The following is a 9,045-nucleotide window of genomic DNA, read 5'->3' on the forward strand; positions in this document are numbered from 1 at the left end:
TCTGGCTCAGTTTTCCTTTTGGGTTTCGGGAAGGCGGTCCAAGAAGTGGTCTGGCACCATTGTCTGGGTGCCAGACGAGACGCTTCTGGTTGCTTGACAAATTTTCCCTTGGCTGTTCTCTGAATTGGCCATATTTCACAAGAGCTGTTTACACACGTTGAGTGAAAAGTAGCGAGAGAAATTGACTGTTTTGTATGGAATTTGTACAGGTTATACGATTCAGCATACAAACGCCTATGATGTGGAATAGGGCTTTCTTGTACCACTTCATTGTTCTCCGAAAGTGCATGCCACGATCCAATTTGCATATCAGATTTATCTACAAGACGCATGTTTTTCACGTAGTCCACAATCACATCTGGTTTGTAAATGGTTTCACGTGTTCTGTAGTCCTGTTTCCCAGTGGATATCATTTGCCCAGTGTGAATCCCGACAACAGATTGAATTCCTTTCGGTCCTTCCATTTCACAAGGAGATGATGAGCTTTCTTTCTGAAAAACAGCCTCACCTCGTTTGATACCCTTTGGGAATTTGGGCATTCCTTTTCTATTGTCTCTGACCGTCCCAACCAACCCGGTGTTGTTGTCGTGGAGATAAGTACTTAGCCCTCGGCTGGTGTAGTAGTTATCAGTATATAGGATATGACCTGCATTCCAATAGGGATCCATTAGCTTTCACAACGGCCCTGAATGCCCCAAGGGATCATTAGCTGGGATGTCTACATCTGTCCCTGTATAAATGACAATGTCAAGAACATATCCTGTTTTACAGTCACAACAACATATATTTTTATCCCAAAACGATGTCTTTTGTTCTTATGTATTGCTTGAATATCAGTCTACCCTTGAATAACACTAAACTTTCATCCACAAGTTTTGAAGGGATAAAATATTTTTGAATCTTTCCCTTACCATTTCCAAGACATCTCTTTATTTTCCACAGTCTATCATTACTATTTCTATCCCTCATCTCATTGTTCAGAAATGCAAGAACCGATATATATCCTGATATCTGTCACGTGGCATGAAATTTCCATATATCGGCGATATATGTATGCATCTGTTGCCCAGTAATCCCTCATAATATGCTTCATGTAAGAGGCATTAGTAACGTGAGAGCCAGGAACACTATCATTTCTTGGAGACAAACATCCACCCATTTCTTCATCTTCGATGTACCAGGAGGCCTGTCACGTGAGGAGCGAGTGATACCGATTGCTTCATCGACCATGACTTGCACTATATCATCGTCGATGAATTTCCGAAAATAATCGGATTCTTCACCATATTAGGTCGAGGTCAAAATCTAGCGTCACTCCTGCTGAACCACCAAAAACATAATCATGAGGAACGAAATTACGCCCATCAGTCCAACCGTCATCTTCTGTAGCCACAGCCGACCCATGTGTTCGAACACCACGCCGCTCTTTCCCCCGGATGAATCAAGTGCAGAGGAAGAGGATCCCACCCTCCCCGTTGCCTGCGTCGTAACGGACCCTCTGCCTTGGAGAATGTCTTCATCATCAATTATTTCGGCTTGATAAGCATCACTATCATCACTACTACTATCAGTTTCTTGCTGACGATATGTAGGATCATTCAGTTCCTCATCACCACTTTCACCAGCCCATCCTTAAGCCTTCCTCGAGAACGCCGCTCGTGAATCAGACTCGCCCCCATAGCTATTACTATCGGGAATTCTTCCAACAATTTCAAAGTTTCACTGATTTCTTTGGTCGTTAGGGCCTCTTTACTACTAATTTTTTCTTACTAGTAGAAGGATCACTGACAAAAGTATCACTATCATCCGAGACGCATGGGCGCGCACCAAGACCGCGCGAAGTGCTTGGTTGGGGGTCAGAAGAAAATGATCCACGACCCTCCATAGCCAATGCTTGGGGACTACTGATCGCTCTCATTCAGCTCTCAGAGGTGGTGTATGGTGATCTATGGGTTGCCAATTTGTCAAAAATACTCTAGAGGTGTCGCAGCAGAAAAATTGCGCCAATTCCATTCAAAACATTTGGCGGGCGATTGAAATCTTTCAGGAAAGATACCCGGACTCCGCCACAGAGTTTATTTAAATCTTTCAGGAAAGATACCCGGACTGTGGGGGTTAAGAATTCTTGAATTCAGGTTATCTTGACTTGAAGTTACCTGAAGTCAATGTTGATTCAGAAAGCTTCTTAAATTTAAGGTCGAAACCTTTTCATTACTTCCAGTCACTGTTGAGGCAGCCATTTCAGATACTGTAAATGCTGCCACTGTTAATGCTCTGATGGGTTCTCTACAGACAGACAGACAGACATGGAGTAATGAGGGGTGGACTGTAAGTGACTGGTGTTTAACTGATGTGAACAATTCTCTGGAAGAAATAACCAAAGGTTTTGGACAGCAGTTTTTAAGTGCTTTTATGGCACTCTTAGAATTGGTAGAAGAGAGGATTGGGGGAGGGGATGGGAATTCATAATAATTTTGAAAACATGGAAGACTGAATAATCCTGCCACAAAAAGTGATATTTCATAAGGACTTGACAACAGCTTTCCAACCAACCAGCATACACCCCCACACATTCATAAGGACTTGACAACAGTTTTCCAACCAACCAGCACACACCCCTACACAAAAATAACCTGACAATTAAGACGTCAAACTTCAAGGAACACGATCAGAAAGCTCTCACCTTGATATCTACACAGGCAAGTCATACAAAGAGTAACTAATTTAGTATTTAACTCTAAAACTGTGATAATCACTTCAGATTTGCAATCAGATTTCCTCAACAGCTGCACCTATATGCAGTAAATGTGCTTCATGTCAAACTTCTCAGTTCCAGAGGCCCTTTATTCCTCACACTCGTTGGACTGTGGAACAGCCTCCTCCCTGCTGAGGATGTTGTGCAATTGGGACCCCTTTTCCTTCAAGCAAAGATGCCCATTACTACCCTGATGCTCTTCTTTCTCGCATTTTTATTTACTTTCTGTATTTCCCTTACCTCCTTTACTTTTTTTCTAATGAACCCATATTCTTTGAAGCTTGATTTCAAGTCAATGGCCCCTGTGGACTTGTTCCATATGAAAAGGGTTCATTGTCTGAATAATATAATAATAATAATACTGTATCAATAATAATAATAATAATAATAATAATAATAATAATAATAACAATAATAATAATAATAATCACACTGAAAGTAAAAATCATGCTGGAAAAGCAACATCTTTGGTTAAAGGCCCTTTCATAAATAAGAAGGAATATTCAACTAATAATAATAATAATAATAATAATAATAATAATAATAATAATAATAATAATAATGATAATAATAATATAATAATAATAATAATTTACCAATGATAACATCCAGAGCATTTAAGAAATATCAACAGCATGCAATTAGAAACAGCGCACATGGTGAGAAAAGTGATGGACTCCTAAGGAGCTCCAGGATGCAACTTTCGAACCACACACTACTTAATACCACCCAGTGAATAGGATGACTGTGATACCAAAAAAATAAATAAATAAATAAAAATAAAAATAAAAACAAATAATAATAATAGTAATAATGACGAAAAAGGATTGTTCTCCTTACAGAGAACAGGTATAAACTTCAACTTTAGTGAACAGAAAAGTCCAGCATAATTTAAAAAACTTGCAATGAATTTATGTTTAAGGTGGTGATAAATTCAGACATTGCACTACCCCCTGTAGGGGGTATTTAACACCAGGTAAAACAATGATTCACATTTGTACTTTAAAGTGACCAAATACGGCAACATTTTAATCACAATCCCAAGTCAGTAATGATATCTGTTATTTCAGAGAGCAAACATGACAAATTCCTTACTCCGCTGCTCAAATTGCCGCAACTTGAGCTCCTTTCATCTTGAGTTTCTTCGGATGGACAGCATACTTTCTCCGCGCTGAGTTGTGGAGGTTCTGGATGATTGTGGGTCTGGTAGCTGACGCCCATCATGTCATCTTGAGATAAAGTCCAGACCTTGTTGTTCCAGATGACACTTAGGAAGGGATTAAAATCATCTGAAAACAAATTTGTACTTCAGCGTAAAACTCAAATGACACTACTTTGTTTCCAGACAGGGTGATGATACCATTTTAATTAGCCTGTATATTCTTTTTCACTGCAAAAACTGTAACTATATATTCTGTAACCAATTTATACTCCATTAACAAAATATAGTATCAGTATATTCTTTTATCTTTAAAACTGATAACTATATATTCTGTTAACTATAAAAACCTTGTAACTTAAGGACATTCTTTTAACTACAAAAACTGTATATATACTCCATTAACCATGAAATAAGTAACTGTTTATTTGTTCAACAACAAAAACTGCAACTATGTATTCTTTTAACTATACAAAAATATTACAGTATATTCTTTTAACAATGAAAACAGTAACAGCATAACCTTTTAACAAAAAAAAGCTGTGAATGTATATTCTTTTAACTGTAAAGCTATCTGAACATTCTTTTAACTAGAAAACCTGTGATGTCTCTTTTGGCTTGAGAACATCTCCAAAGAAATTAACTGAGAAGAATATTGTCAAGCTTCTTCCGCTCATCAGCGAAGGCAACGAAAGTTAGGGAAGGAATGTTTGGAGATTACAGTACACGGGAGTCTGGGGCCGCACCTACAGGAGCCAAGGTGGAGCCATAAAGTATGTATGAAGGTTAGTATGTTTTGGGTAGGGTAGGTTAGGTTAATATTCAGAATGTTTTTGGGATACCATAAGGTAGGGTATGAAGGTTAGTAGCCTATGTTAGGTTAGGAATAGGTCTGGTTAGGTTAGTTTCTGTTGACTGAAGAAGGAAGCCAAGGCCAATAAAATGCTAGAACAGTCTGGACAAGGTCAACGGTGGATCAGTCTGCATCATAACTTCTGTGTCACCAGAAGAGGCACTAGCTTGAGGAGAAATGGATAAAACTGAACAGTTATCAATATTAACATCATTCAGAAGATGAAGAACCTATTCATATGAACAAGCCCACCAAAGGGGGCCAGTGACTTGAAATTCAATCTTCCAAAGAATATTATGGCATTCATTAAGAAAAAGCAAGAGGAGGGTAACGTGAAATGCAGAAAGAAAGAAAGAGGAGATCTCACTTATTGAAAAAAAAATCAAAAAAATTAAAAATTAAAAATAGATAAAAATTTATTAAAATGTCTTTGTGTTTATGATATTCAGTCTTTTGTTCATACTCTTATATTCATGCCCCCAAAGGCGACTAAACATGGCATTTAGCATGCTCTTTGCTTATGTTTTTTAAACGAGCATTTTTCATTATTACACCTTTTGTTTGTGCCTTTATGATATTTAGATAGCCAAGCTTTTGTGCCCAGTTCTCACATTCATTAGGTAGCCCTAGACCAGTGTTTCTCAGTGGACTGGCGCTGAACATGGCACCAATTTAGCCATATAAAATTTAGGACCCACAAAATTATAAATGAACCAGTTTTACAATGCTAAATGTTTAGGAGCAGGTGGCTTTCTAAAGTATTTTGTTGCACTTTGGGACAGTGTCATCTTTTTCTTTAGTGACAGAACTTGGACAGCAAACTATGCAAAGTGACATCTTCTACCTGTCCAACATAGTTTTTCTGAACAAAGAGCTTCAAAGGAAATAACTTTTTTCCTGGGTTACTACATTTAACTGGTTCTGGTTGAACTTTGCATCTTTCCTTTTGTTATATCCACCGTCTGGCCAAATGGAATCTCCAGTTTAATGATATGGACACTCGTTTCTGTACTGGCCACACTGGTTTGTGGATCCCTTCATTGCTGATGTATCTGATTGATGTCACCCTTGCAAGAAACTCATTGAACTTCAGATAACACAACAGCTCAAGCAAGGTTCAACAGGACACCAGAAGCTGTGGATGAATCAAGATGTGTATAAGAAGTACCCAATACTCTGGAAAGATGTGAAGTTGCTCTTACTTGCCTTTCCCGTCTTCTTGTGAAGATCTGGTTTCAGTCTGGAAACCCTTGTTGGATGGACTTGACATAGAAAAAGAGGCGATAATTACAGGTTAAAAACATTGACAAGTTGGCAGCCTTGCATCAGCGCCCACTGAAAAAATTAAAGGTACATGTCATGATTCCTTTTGTAAATAGAAAGAACTTCAAAAAAATATTTTCCAATTAATATTGTTATTTGATTCATGAAGGTGTTTTGAGTACATGCCTACTCAAACTAGAACCATTAATATACCTTCCCTAGTATTAGTGATGGACAACCGCCTCATGTAACTCTTGGCATGGAGGGGGCAACATTAGCAGTGGCCTAACTAACAACCACCACTAGCCTACCCTGACCAGGACAAACTATCCTTACACAGCCTCAGCAAGCTCAGCCTAACCAGCCTAATCACAACAGGCTAGCCTAACAAGATAGGTAGCCTACCCAGCCACAGCTAGCCTGACCAAGCTGAGCATAACCTGACCACTGCAAGCTAGCCTCACCTGTCAGCCTGAAGGATGTTAGATACCTAGCCTAGCCTGGAGAAACCCAGCTAACATAGCCTGACCAACGTAGCCTAACCTAGCCTGACCTGACCCCCCATTGGGAGACGCTTGACTTGGTGTACATGGGCCGTAGTCAACCCACCCAGAAGAACCTCCTGACGACGCCGTAGTTCTCCCTCTCCTCCGGCGCAATTTTCACGCCCTGGCCGACATTATATGCAGAAATGGCATTAAGTAATTTACCTAATTAAGCAATTAAAGGAGAAGTGAGAAGATAATTGACGATAAAATGTGGAAAACGTTCTGAGGGGCGAGCAGTCCAAAGATGATGACAATGACGTCATCAAGGCCGTTGAGGAAAAATATTTTAAAAAAATAATAAAAAAATGAATACGAATAAATAATGGGATTAAATAGCCTAATATTTCATTAAATATTTATTTCATTAAATATATATATTTTGTTATATATAAAAAGAATATTGATAACTTTTTGTTAAATATAAAACGAAATAGCGAGCCGGCTATGGATTTCAATCTCTTCCTTCATCTTCTTCACAGTTCACCCGTATATTCATTTTTAAATATTTTTCGTTACATATACGGTAAAGTATGGATGATTTGTTATGTTACGGACGATAAAGGGATAGCGAGCCGATGCGTTTATCCGATGTTTACGACTCTCTGCCCCTGTTATCCACTGTCTTTGTATAACGTCATTTCTGAAACCTTTCGTTGTACTTTCTCATTTTCGATTATCAGTTATCAATATGAAGAGTATTGTTGAGCCATTGCACTCTGCCTTATTCCATTTGTTATATTTAGCTCTTTGTTCTACATTGTTGAGGCATAGACTTGTTATGTCATTTATATATATCTTTGCAACTGTCCTTAACTTCTTCGTGTAGCCTATATTTCAACATGACCTCTATGAACTTTTTCTGTTAACTGAGTCAAATGCTTTTTGGAAGTCTACTGATACTACAAATAATGGGTCTTTTCTACTGTACGTTTCCGTGATGCAATGTTCTAAGATAAACAAATTATCAATTCCTCTTCTTTGTGTAGTAAAGCCTGATTGCAGTTCATGCGTTTTCCTATATTTCTAATATAATTTATATGCTTTTCTATTTTGGTTTTCAGGATCCCCATGAAAATTTTATGACACATTAGTTAATGCAATTGGCCTAAGATCTTTGACTGTGGGGTGTTGTTTGTTGAGTGTGAGTGTTGTTATTGACTTAAACCAACTATTCTGTGTATTCCTGCCTTTCAGTATGTTGTCAAACATTCTGCCAATTCTCTTTATGGCAGTGCTTTATTTTATTTTATTTTATTTTATGGCCTTCATGGTGCTTTATTTTATTTCATTTTTTCAAGCTGATTTTTTAACATCTTCTTCTCCTTCAGTTATGGTGACTTCTTCCATGGGTTTCATTTCTGTCACTGTTAGACCATACACTCCACCCATTTGTTCCCTTCATGAGAACACAAGTCCTAATCCTGCTACCTGCTCTTTCCGTCGTTCCTTCCATGTCGTGTTAATACTACTGCTCTTTTATGCTCCCATTCCATATCTCTCTTATTGATTTTCTTCTTTTGGTATATTTTCTTCCAGAGTTTGACAAGCTCCTCCTCAGCTAGGGTTTCTTCCTTATCCCTTGCTTATTTTCGTCGTGTATCTTGACCCATTCTTTTTGGAGGTGGTCTTACCTCTCAGCATGTCTGTATATTACCAGGTTTTCCTGTGTCTGTTTTGTCATTCATTATCTCATTCCTAACCTTTTCTTCATATGCTTTCTTTACTGTTATCTGTACTGTTTGTTTTTTGCCTATAATATGCTTCTTCGTAGTACTTTTTTTCTGTGCTTGTAGCTTTCCTTTTAATTTGTTATATATCCTTCTCTGACTTATTTCTTTCTTTGGTGACCCCTACTGGTTCTATTTCTTCTTGCTTTCCTTGCTTGAACCTTCTCTTTATTGTCTTCTCCAGGGTGCTTGCTTTTGCTTCACTCACTGTTTCCTCCAGTTGGGCTAGACCTCTTTTTGTCTTGTTTACTTTCTATATATTCAAGGTGTGTCCTGGTGGACTCTTCTGTTATTTTCAGATATTTCATTTCTTTTGTTTCATTTTGAAGGTTTTTCTTGCTTCTGAATTTATATTGAATTGGGCTTTTATAAGGTGGTGGTCTGATAGGTCATATTCATACTTCCCTCATCTATCTCCACACTTATAGTTTTTATACATATTTTGACTGACCAGGACAAAGTTTATGGGCTACTTTGATCTCCTCTACACCAGGTCATCTCTCCTTTGCAGCTGGGATCCCCATTTAATAGTGTTAGGTCATATTTCTCCATTAGGTCCACAACATATTTTCCAATTTAGTCAGGGTCTCGCTTCCCGGTGAAGCCTAAATGCCCACTGAAGTCCCCAAGAACAGTCAGAGGCAGATCTGTGGTCTTCTCTAATGGACTGTGTAAGGCATTTAACATTCTCTTATTTCTTTCTCTACCACCAGTTGGCATGTAGACAAGGATTAGGTTGA

This window comes from Macrobrachium rosenbergii, unplaced genomic scaffold, assembly GCF_040412425.1.
Source record: "Macrobrachium rosenbergii isolate ZJJX-2024 unplaced genomic scaffold, ASM4041242v1 13909, whole genome shotgun sequence".
Taxonomy (NCBI): Eukaryota; Metazoa; Arthropoda; class Malacostraca; order Decapoda; family Palaemonidae; genus Macrobrachium; species Macrobrachium rosenbergii.